This window comes from Euprymna scolopes, chromosome 13 (genome assembly GCF_053919585.1).
Source record: "Euprymna scolopes isolate OS-2025 chromosome 13, ASM5391958v1, whole genome shotgun sequence".
Taxonomy (NCBI): domain Eukaryota; kingdom Metazoa; phylum Mollusca; class Cephalopoda; order Sepiida; family Sepiolidae; genus Euprymna; species Euprymna scolopes.
This window is the reverse complement of record NC_136494.1, coordinates 98,604,207-98,617,046: the sequence shown is the minus strand read 5'-3', so window position 1 is coordinate 98,617,046 and position 12,840 is coordinate 98,604,207. Positions and strand designations below refer to the sequence as shown.

The 12,840-nt window shown below is 33.6% G+C and overlaps 1 protein-coding gene across 6 annotated transcripts in view; it reads right to left on the bottom strand.

The window, feature by feature from the left end:
• LOC145292105 (LIM and senescent cell antigen-like-containing domain protein 1) overlaps positions 1 to 12,840 on the bottom strand; it is a 314,593-nt gene that overhangs the window by 190,153 nt on the left and 111,600 nt on the right. The window lies entirely within an intron of this gene.

Here is a 12,840-nt window from a genome sequence, read left to right as displayed (position 1 = left end):
TTTTAATAAAAAAATTTGCATCTTAAGCAAGGTTTAGAAAGGCATTTTGTCTGCTTTTCAAAATTTTTAAAACATAAACTTAACAATTGTTTAAAAGGTTCTAAATTTATACACTAATATTTATGAAAACAAAATCTTTTTTCGTTACAGAAAGCCATATGTATCTATGATTTTTTTCTTCTTCTCTGCAGTTTAATAATACTAAAATAAAAATAAGTACAGAATATAAAATACTAGCAGGAAGACCTAATGTTGCCCAGGATTAGATGATAATCAATGAATGTTTCACACTCCCATATTTTCACCGTCATCGAAATCGGTGAAATCGCCCATTTTTCAATCAAATTGATTGATTGTTTGCTCTATTTGGAGGCTCATTGCAATGCACTGGGAGAAAGATTCACATACCCCCCCCTGCAGTGATTTAGTCCACAATACATTGTAGTCTACATTGCACTGTAGAGAACCTACTGTTGATTTTATAAAATTATTTTTTATATATAAAAGCTTGCATTAAAGTTTAAAATGCAAAAGTCAAGAATTATACTTTAATTGTGCTTTAAACAGAAATATTCATTTCAAATACGCTCTTGTTGTATCAAAACATCTACTTGATTTTATATATCAGGCCTTTCGGCTTGTGTAGTAATAAAACTTCTCAAATGCATTTGTGGTGTTAGGCTATATAAGGTGTTGATATCTCCCTTTTTCATTTAATTATTTTGATTATCGATTATCAATATTAATCGAAGACATTCCCATACAAAATCTAAGAACACTGCCATGCATGTAAAGTACCTTTGTGTGAACTTTCATAAAAATCAGCCCAGCTGTTTTCAAGTCTATAGGGAACGAAATCACACATACACACACAAAGTTCTTTTTATATAATAGTAGAGATAGTTTCAAATGAGGCATTCATAATGCATGAGAAAACAAAAATAGTGAGTATCAAAAAGGAATAAAGAAAATCATTTGAAAAACAGCAAATGAAAAAAAAAAAAACAGTAATGATATTATATGCATAAGCAATTGCCACTACTGGTTTAAATTTTATTAGACTAGATCAGTATTCAGGAGAGTCGGAGAAATGTACAAGACTATAGGTTAATAGGACCTTCAGTACTAAAATATTTCATTTCCATAAAGAATTACTTGTTGAGTTAAACACAAAAGAATATTAATTAAAGGTCAAAGGTGAACTTTTAATGTGAAAACATTGTTATAGACGTGTCCTCACGTTTATAAGAGAGAGTTTGTCTGTTGGTCAGTTGATAGGTCATGTAGTGGCAGTTCCAGATGCTTCAGGAATCTCTATAAGAGACTCTGTTTGTCTATTACAATTGAGCTTAAAATGACATTATCTCATTAGTTTATGGAACATATTTTCATACTTCAGTTTGAAAGGCATTTTTAAATGCAACCACGTATCTCTATATAACTGGTGCTACCAGATCAGACTGATGGAACATATCGGATTCCTGACTTTAATTCACCAAACATTGATGCTATTGTTTTTATCCTTTCTCTTTGCAAAACTCAATCATGCTCTGCAAAGTCAAAAAACAGAAACATGTTCTTCTCTACAGGACAACCAAACCAAAGCTCCAGAATAAATATTTAAAATATAAAGAACTTGAAGCATAAAACCATTTTCCAAAATTACTGGATTTGGCATTAAATAACCCAAAAAGGCTTGATATGCCATAAATCAAAACAACCAAACAAAATAGTGATGGAACAATTTCAATATTTATCCCAATGCCAATACAATTCCTGATTCTGTACTAAATTTACGATTTTGATGCAATTACCGATTTCGATTCTTTAGAAATCTCTAAATGTTTAACCATAAAATTGTTATTTTCCCCTAGATTACCATAAAAACACATGTTAAATGTGAAGATATTTTATCAAACGTAAAAACACACTTGGGAATAGCTTTAAATTTTACTGATAGTTTAAAATTAATAAATATTTATCATTTTATTATTATTTAAGTTTTACTGATAGTTTAAAATTAATAAATATTTATCATTTTATTATTATTACCAACAGTGGAAGGTTTTACTTTAAACAAAAAAAAAAAAAAACGCAATTAAAGGAATCATTTTTGACATTGGAAAATAAATACAAATTTTTCCAATTCTGATACTCCATAAGTTCAGATTTTTCCGATTCCCAATTCCAATTAATCGTCCCAACACTAAAACTAAATCTCTATGCGAAGCTGCTACGCTTCAATTTGAAATTGCATTTTCATGGACACATCTCCAGAACATGCGTTCTGGTTTGATTTCTGAAAAACCACCTCCCAAAATTCTTCACCTGCTTATACGCACATACATATCTCCACATAGGTAAAGAGGATTTAGTGTTTTTAATTTTGTAAGAGGTAATAACACTCCACCCTACCTCACTTCACTCACATTGTATTCTGCTGCCCACCCTCGAGACTTAACCGAGATTCTCAGACAAGAATTGCATTTCATCACAAGAACAGAAGAAATAAACTTGTACAAATTCACTTGATAATTTTCATGCGATTCTTTTTTGTTGTACTGTTACAGATTACTTAGCAGCCCTGTGCTTTTGAAATTAGATGTAGATATGGTTTGCCAAATACAAGCAAAAAATGATTACTGAGGTATTATTGACAGGGTTTGACTTTAGCTTTACTTATCTCCCAATGTGTTCTTTTTTTTTTTTTTTTTACAAGGGAATCATCACTTATCAAGGCCCAGAGGCCACTCAAGGATAAGAGCACTCATGGCTATAAGCTACTTCACATTTATCGTAGATTTCTCCAACTTTTTCTGCTTTCATCTTTGCTAGATTTAAGATTAGCTCATTCTTTCTATCAAGGGTTGATCTACTGGCCAGAGTTTTATTTAGAATTGGATTGCGTTTCTTTCGAGAATAACCAATTATTTTGTCCACCATAATTTTCAATCTAATTTTCATGAGGATTCATGAATATCTCATCATATCCATACGGCATATTCTTGTTGGAAGTTGTATTAAGAGGAGATTTAGGAAATGCTTTAGGAGATTGCATATTTTTTTATCCAATCACTCGTCTAGCTGAAACCACTATCAATAATTTCCCCCACTCTTTATCTGTATCTAAACCTAAACATAAATTCCATGAAAAAAAGCTCCTTTCTTAGAACTGCACACCTGTGGAACTCTGTTCCGTCTTCCTGCTTTCCAACTGACTATAATATGGTCATCTTCAAGTCCAACATAAACAAGTTCTTGTTGAGCCATCCCCTTAAGTAATCCCATTTACTAAATTTCCACTACTAACGATTACTATGAAATTTTCATATTGACTATCATACACTCATTAACCCTTATCCTCGAGTAGCCTCAGAGCTTTGATAAGTGGAGTGGTGACTCCTTTGTAAAAAAAATTTAAAAAATGTTCAAATCCAACAAAATCACCAGATCAAATATGAAAACCATTTATTTGATATGCAAATTCTGCTGTTCAGAATTTACCTTTCTCTCCTGACATTTTTCTTTGGGGAACATTAAAAATTCTACTAATAGATCTTACGTTTTGGCTTTAAGTGGCTCCAAACCCGTTGATATCTTGTATTAAAACAGTCAAAATGAAAACAAAACCATCCTTCCAAAAAACATACCCTTCTACTTGATATTTATCTCCTTTCCATAGTAAAATGATGTGACACAAGCATCGGAAAGTGGGATCTGAAAAAACAACATCCAAGAGGAAGAGAACTCTGGCCTGCAAAACAATGTCATAGCAACTACTGACACTCGGTAGGGACGCCTCAGGCCATTAGCAACAAACTAATCACTTCCCAAAGAGAGAAGGCAAACCTGGGAGGGTGGACCTGCTAGAACTGCAAAGAAGTAAAGCTATGCCTCAGTCAACAAGTAATAAGCTATTTCAATAATGACCTAGATGACATTGGCTTTGGTGTCAAGAGAAAACCCATGGATTGCCTTCAACTTTCCCACCTTCCAATGTAAAATCAATGTATTCCTCTTTGAAATGTAAATTACTTCATCTATTATGCAATGTTTTGTTAATAACATGGAAATGTTATGGTATGGGAACATGTTCACATCTTGAGAACAACTAATGGTATAAGCATGATATTAGGAAGATTTTTGTTTTTTCTGTTCGGCATACAAAGAATAAAGTTTAAAAATATCAATTTATGACAAAAATAGGATTTAATAGTATGAGTTGAAAGTTTAACTTGACAATGTTCCTATATGAGAACATGCTCATATCTTCAAACAGCTTATGGTTTAAACAAAAACAAGTGAAGTATGCATGGTCCTCCGTGAGTGCACAATGAACGAGGCATAAAAAAAATGACTAAGTTCAGCACTAGCCCCCCCCCCCTTAGCCCCAAAAATCCCCAGGAGATGTCAAATCCTGATGAAAGTGAAAAAACGGTGAAGTTTTAGGCTTTAAAATATGTAAATTTGAGTTCTGCAACATGCAAAAACAGAAATGACTATGTCCATCAGTTACCCCCCACCCCATTTAGCCCCAAAAGTCCCCAAAGCCTTAACATATTTAAATTTGAGTTCAGCACCATGCAAAACTGCTAAATAGACATGCACAGAAAATTTTGGACAAATATGGTAAAATAGTCCCCAAAATGGAGTGTTTTTATTAGCCCTAAAAGAGCCCTGGAGCACACCCAACAGTTATCGCGAAGTATAGACAAACAAAATTATATAGAAATCAGTTAGTTAAAACTTTTCAGCGAGGCATCAATTTTTTTTAATGAGCACAAAAGTGTCAATTTTAGCCATTTTAACCTGCATTCCAAGGTTTCGAATTTTGGGAAGTAAGTTTACACGAATTATAAAGATAATTTAATTATTAGGAAACCTTGGGGGATATAATTTTTAACTTCTTATAATCAAATTTTAATTGAATCCATCAACCAATTGTAAGTTCTTATAAACATAATATTTACGAAATTAAGATATTACACTCAAGATGAGAACAATTATCAGATTAATCTAAACAACACAAGAATGAAGATGTTCAGTTTCACCAAGAAGAGCTACACTCACTTGTGTACATGCATTTGAATGGATCTTGTAGACCTCTTCCTATTCTACAAAATTAAAATGGTTTTAATAATAATAATGCCAGCTAAAAGCTGAAGGAACAATAAAACTTTTGAAAGTTATAAAAAAAACTCATAACTGAGCATAATATATCATCAGCAAAGCTGTGTATCTTCTGCTTATGTGATAAGTGTCACCCCACCCCACCCCACCCCACCCCACCCCACCCCACCCGATGTGAGAGTAGCTGTGGATATTCTAATATATAAACTTATCTTGGTCAGATTTTAAAAGTTGAACCTGAATAACAAATAAAAATTTGACTCTGACTAGCCAATTTTTATTTGTTATTTGTGCACAATATTATTGGCAATGAATGAATATACTTCACTGCAATTTATTTTAAAAATACTTAATCTGGTTTGGCAGTTTGCTCTGCTTGAGACATTTAAATAAACACATAAAAAGAAAAATCAGCTAGAGGAAACAACTCATATTCTATTGGTAAGAGCTAGCGTTTCTTATTTGCTTTTTTACATGATATAACAAAAAAGACATAATTGTAGAACATAATAAGACATAATCATATTGACACTGGTTTCATTCGATTACTTAAGTTAGGCAACATTGAGCCTGATCAATACCAGATGGGTGACCATTTGGGAATACTGGGAACCGCAAGTAAATTTGATATTCTCTAGAAACTTCCAGTTTCAGTGGAAGACGGATCTCTGTACACCAGTCATGAAACATAGAAATATTTTTTTTTTTAATTTGAACATAATGGATCCCGAGTAACACCGTGTCGGTACAGCTAGGTATGTTATAAGTTTACAAGATAAATAGTTGAGAGAGAGGGAGGGGGAGAAGGAGAGGTTAAGTTGAGGAAATGGTTGACCAATTAAAGTACAAGATTTAATTTGACTCCCCCATTTATTTACAGCATATTGTCGAAACTACTGTGGTTTCCTTTGCTAAACCGGAAGTAATAAGGACAGCACGACTCCTCGTCCCACTCTCTTCTACTTTTTCTTCGCTTTATGGCTATTAACACTGGTTTATTTTGTTGTTTTATTTATCTTTCCTCAACAATTAAGGTTACATTTTTTTTTTTCATAGAAAAGGTCGAAATGACAACATAACTCTCTAAAGGAAGAGTATATTTTACTGATGTCAGTTATTAGAATAATCATAAGCGGTCGTTTACGACAATAACTCTTAAAATGGTAACTGTGAAATTGGGGTAGAAGCTGAGCTACTTTCAAAGGAGTTCAGAGTAACTGTAACTTGTATCCGATGAATTAATAATAATAATAATAAAAATTATTTTTAAGATGCATCCATTTAATCTGCCCATTCAGCAATGAAAATGCTATTTCATACCGATGTATGATAAACGAACAGACAAATCAACCATTGGACAACCGGAGCTCTGTTTATAATCACTATTGTCTGCTCTTTTTGACTTCCGGTTTCTGCTCCATAAACGAGACGATAGTGACAAGCAAGATATAGTCCCTTCTGATTAATGATTATCTTCCTCTAAGGTAACGTGTTTTCCCACATCAAAGAATGGCTTTCTTGTCTACTTGACAATGTCTAATTATTCAGTTAAATGGACAGTAGAAACCAAAAATCAAAAAGAGAAGACAATGTTGACTATAACCTATCCGCTTAAGATGCATAATCACATCTAAAAATACCATTCAAAACTTGTGAGTTACAGACCAACAATAATTTATGTTGTGCCGGTACTTCACCGCATAGGAACAAACAAATAAAACAAAGAAAGAAATAAACATCTGACTCAGCATTTTTTTTTTTTTTTTTTTTTTTTAGTGCAACTGAAATGCATTTATTTGTTGTTCTTCCAACAATAACGCATTTCATCATCTTTCCAAAATATTTTCGCACGCACAATGCTCTAACATTTAACCTGTGCTTTTTAAAAGTCTCTCTCCCCACCGCCTGATGTCGACCATAGCCAGCGCTTTTTCGTCCCCGATTTCACATATTCATCTTCCCTGGATCGCACTTTGCTTCTCCTGCTCAACAATCTTTTTCTCCTTCCCATGACGTCAGTGTGTGCTTAATTTGCCCATGTGCTAAGATGGCTGCTACTAATATTATGCTAGTCAGCTATCTTATGTCTGCTACTGATTTTCTCACATGCAGATCACACATGCTATGTTACACTAAGTTTCAAGGGCCCTAAAAATAAGCAAAGTTTAAAGGGGTGAATTCAAGTTTCCTCCAATTTCTTCTGGTTGACCCGCGCACACAGTAAACAAACCAATAATAAACCCAAGTTGTTTTTGTTTTTTGTTTTTTTGTCACAACGCTGATTTTTAATATTGGGAAAGATTTATTTTAAGAAAAAAAGGGAAAATATTAAACATTTTTTTTTTTATGTGTTTCCTTATGTTTTTTTTTTTACTAAATTTTTTTTTATTAACAAACGAAACATTGTTCCTATTGGTCAAAACATCCTTTTCGTGTTTGCTTATTTCTGGGGCCATTGATCCCATAATCATAAAAGAGAAACAGTACTAAACATCTTGAACAAAATCTCAAAATGGTACTTAACTTTAGCTAAAAAAAGGGAACAATTATCCAAAAATGTACCAGCGGTAGTAACGAGGTTTTTGTTTATTAATGCTAAATAAAACAAAATTCAAAAAAGTATGGAAGCACATAAAAACTTGTACGTTTTTATTTATGTTTTATTTAGTATTAAAAAAAAAAAAAAAAGCCTCAGGCGTATCTGAAAATGATATCAGATGGTTGGAGGAAGAGAGGGGGAGGAACAAAAACGATTAGTTTTTCTTTTCTTTTTTTTTCCGAGCCGTGTATCCATACATATCTACAGTGAACGTTTGTATAATTTTCATCATCTTTTAATTTAATTATTTTTCTGTGTTCCTACCTTTAAATGTTTTCAATTTATTTTATCTTTTAAGATTATATAAAAATTATGTTACGCAGAAAGTTACGCAATCATCCATGCAAGGAAATATTAAAATCTTGCATTTAAAAATTACGCTTCCGTTTTCCTGCTTTCCGGCTGACTACAATATGGTTGTGTTCAAGTCTAAAGTAAATAAGTTCTTGATGAGCCGTTCCATATAAGTTATTAAATTTACCAAATTTTCATTACTAATGATTACTATATTGACCAATTTCTACTGTACACTCTTTAACCCTTATCCTTGAGTGGCCTCTGGGCCTTGATAATGTGGTGACGCCTTTGTAAAAAAAAAAAAAATTACGCTAAAACAGTAAACCTTAAAAAAAAAACAGAAGAAATATTTTTTGCAATTATAACATTTTTTCTCTGAAAATATTAAATAAACCATGCTTAATTCAACGATTATATCGTTAGTTCGAAAAATTAATTTTCGTTTGAGAAATATCGATTTTGTTAATGCGGACTTTAGGGCTTTTTTTTGTAATGTTCCTGAAAGAATTTTTATTTTTTTTGTAATTGTTACAATTTACAATGCTTTATTTTCATAAAAAAAAAGCAAAAGTAAATTCATTTATTTATTTTTTTTACTACTGAAAACCATAACTTTATTAAAGGTGTTTTTTATTTAAGCAAAATAATACATTTTCACTAAAATTCAAATAAAAGTAATGGGTTTACTATATTCTGTTATCATTATTTAATAAATACTGAAAATTTCATTAAAATTGGTTATCTGATTTTTGGTGAATTTTCAAGTTTAGGGAGGGGTCAAAATGTTTATACATTTTGAGCATTGGCCATTCATTTTGCATGTACCTATATATTATAATAGATTGATATAATTTGTCTTTCAAAACAAAATTATGTTGAATTTTAGTTTAGCTTAACAATTAGAAAGATTATAAAAGCAAATGCAATCTTTTATTTTACAAAATTAATGAAAAATAATAAATAATGCTGTTGTACAAAGTTAATGCAAAATAATTAAATTCAACAAATAAGGCAAAAGTTAATTTTAACGCATTCAAAACCAAGTTTTTATCTTTTCACTATAAATGCTTTGATCCCAACTTGGCCCCAATTAATATGAATGGCTCTCGTTTAAAAGAGGCTCCCTTTTTTCACAAGCTTCTAGGTCTAACCTTCACTCCTGGCCTAAAATGGAAGGCTTACATCAAATCTGTTGTCAAGGTCACCGGAAAAATGATTGCGCTATTCAATCTCTCCAGAAGGTATCTCACTCCCAACGCAAGCCTCTACTGTATAAGAGTCAAATACATTCAAAATTGGAGTACTGACTGTTGATGTATCTGGGCAGGAGCTGTTCAGAGCACCCTATCCTACCTTGACAAAGTTCAAAACCGGCTTTGAAACCTAATAGGTAATGCCTTTTTCGTTTCCCTGCAACCTCTTTTCTACAGAAGAGATGTTGGGAGCCTGCCTCTGATCTATCATTATTTTCATGGCAAGTATTCATCTAGCTTTAATCTATGGTCCACCCTTTGCCAAACTTTCACTAAAAACACTTGTCTAGCTACAACTATCAACAATTTCCCCCACATCTGTGCATAAATCTAAATGCAAATTCCATAAACAAAGCCTCTTTCCTAGATCTGCTGGCCTGCTTTCCAGCTGACTAAAATATGATCATCTTCAGGTCCAATGTAAACAAGTTCTTGTTGAGCTGTCCCCCTACTCCCCTTAAATAATGCATTTTTGCTCTATTTCCACCACTATTTCTACGCTGTTCTCACAGTGACCACTATACACTCATTAACCCTTATCCTCGAGTGGTCTTCAAGCCTTGATAAGAGGTGACTCCCTTGTTAAAAAAAAAAGAAAACAATTAGACTTTTTTTTCTGATATCTGAAATAGATCTTCATTCTAGTTTTCAGTTGCACTACAAATTGGCCGTTAGTATCAAACATAATGGTTCCCACCATATTCTGTTTGGGTCCAAGATATTCCAGTACCATAAATATTATAGCAGAGAAAATTCTTAGACAGCATAACATCTGCTTATTTACATGGGATGGGAAAGTATATAAGAGTGGATACAACATTACAGAGAGAGAAGGGGGAAGTGGGGGGAGGTGATGTACAAAAACTAGTGGGAGGTGATGTACAAAAACGAGTTCAGAAGTCTAGAATCATAAATGTGTAGAATTAAAATGTATTCACTTTTTGTGATAATATTCAATAATGGTTTTATAGGCAAATTAAAAGGCTGTTATTATCATAATATTCTAAAATATTATTCCTGATACCATTAAAAGGTAATTTAATTGTGTAATAAGTCACTTCTGACTATACGGCATAATCACGTAAACACACCAGTTCCAATTACACCAACAAAATTAAACAACATTGAGCCTGGTCAGTACTAAGTGGGTGATCATTTGGGAATACCAGGTGCTGTATGTGTTTTCTGCTTATTTCAGCATTATTTCCAGTCATCCTGGACTTCTTACCATTGGAACCAAATAGTACTGATTCAGGAGAGGTGTGGTTGGTGATTGTGCAACTTTTGCTACACAATGATCCCCATCTGGCATCAATTGTGATGGATGGCTCTCGTCTGGGTGAGGCCCCGTGTTTTGACAAGCTTCTGCGTTTGACCTTTACTCCTGATCTGAAATGGAACACGTACATAAAGTCTGTTGCCAAGGTCGCTGGAAAGATGGTGGGATCCTTCTACCGCTCCAGAAGATATCTCACTACTGATGCAATTCTCTATCTATATAAAAGCCAAGTACGTCCAAGGATGGAATACTGTTGCTATATCTGGGCAGGAGCTGCTAAAAACAGCCTATCCTGCCTTGACAGAGTACAAAATAGACTTTGTGGCTTAGTGGGGAATGCCCTTTTCTCTACCCTGCAACCTCTCTCCCACAGAAGAGACGTTGCGAGCCTATCCTTGTTTTATCGTTATTTCCATGGCAGGTGCTCATCTGAACTCCAATCTCTGGTCCCCCCTCGCCAATCTTTCACGAAAAACACCCGTCTAGCTGAATCCACTGTGAAAAATTTCCCCCACTCTATATCTGTGCCTAAATCAAAACACGGATTCCATGAACAAAGCTTCTTTCTTAGAACTGCACGGCTGTGGAACTCTGTTCCCTCTGCCTGCTTCCCACCGGATTACAACTTGGATGTGTTCAAGTCCAATGTTAACAAATTCCTAATGAACCACCCCCTTAAGTAAACACTTCATCAAATCTCCACACTAACGTAATGTACTTGCAATAACCCTTATCCCTGAGTGGCTTCCGGGCCTTGATAAGTGGTGATCACTGTGTAAAAAAAAAAAAAAAAAAAAAATTGCACACACAGTCACCCTAGCAGAGGCTATCCACTGTCTCTCAAGATGGAACGAGGGCCATGCTCTTTTCTTACTACAAGTTAATACTTACGAGTTTATTAACATTTCTATGAAAATAGTGTCTATTGACCTAAATGAAAAAAAATAATAAGTACCAATAAATACTCAGAAAGTAATATTGTGCTACATAGTTCAATATAAATAATAAAATCAAATTGTAAGAGACAAACTTTAATTTACTCCTTCAGTCCAGCACCTCTTTTTTCCCCCCTCATGTTTCTTTTGAATGTTTCTTTTTACATACTGTTTCACTGACTTCTTTCTGTGGGGAAAAACCTCTGCGTATTCAAATTACTGCAAGCTCCACTCTCACATCATTACAACAATGATTATATATTATTAGAGTTACTACAAGTAAAAGGGGAAAAAATTCTCATTAAAAAAAGGAGGAGGGATGGAACACCAGTACATATGGAACAAATTATCTTCCAACACTAAATATTCAGAATACCATTCCACTAAGGAATGACACCAGAAATCACCTTCAATGCTGTCTGTTTTACACAACTGACCCACTCAGCATGTGAAGTGTGAAAAACAGTGTCTCCTCAATATTTACTCCTCCTCTTATTATAACAAGACTCTGCCATCTGGCTAATCACTACACATACACGTTTAAAAATGAAAGCTTAATTAACATTAGCTTTCTTCAACAAAAAAAAAAACACAGCCAAATATGTGTTCTGAGGTGCAAAGGTCGTTATTTTCCTTTACAAAAACCACTCTTGCCTGTTTAAAGCACCAATAATTCTATAAATGCTATAAGTACAGACTATGCGCAGGATCCTTCCCTGGTATGACAAGGTCAAGTTTTACCGTAATAATCAGTCTCTTCAAGAACCTATCAATCAAAAACCAGACAATGTCATTCAATAGTGAATTTCATTTCCACAATCATATTAAATTGATACCAATCGGGTTATCAGGGTGAAGAAGACGTGGTATTTATTCTAGGTGGGTTGAACTGGCTTACCAACTTTCTCCAAAGGAAGAAATTTCCAGGGAATATCAAATTCCCAAGAAGTCCCCAGTTGCATGTATATCTTGCTCATAGGAAATGATCATGTTGAGTTTTTGTAGTGTCTACCTACATACAGCATTCATTATTTACAAATAGTCACCTATCTGGTACTAACCAGACTCAGTCTTGCTTACCTTCAGTGATCTAATGAAAATCGGTGTGTCAACCTAATTATGCTGTATACATATTGTCAAGGTGAAGAGTATGACTTTGAAATATCCAAAATGACCCCCTCCCGTAAATTTAGGTATACTAATTCGCTGACAATGTGGCTTGTTGCATCTATGTAATGTATTCTATGAATGGAACAACCTGCATATTAGTTTATTAATATTCATCTTTTTTTATAATTGCCTATTTGGTAATCTTTTCAAAGCTAATAAAACATTTAATCTGAATTC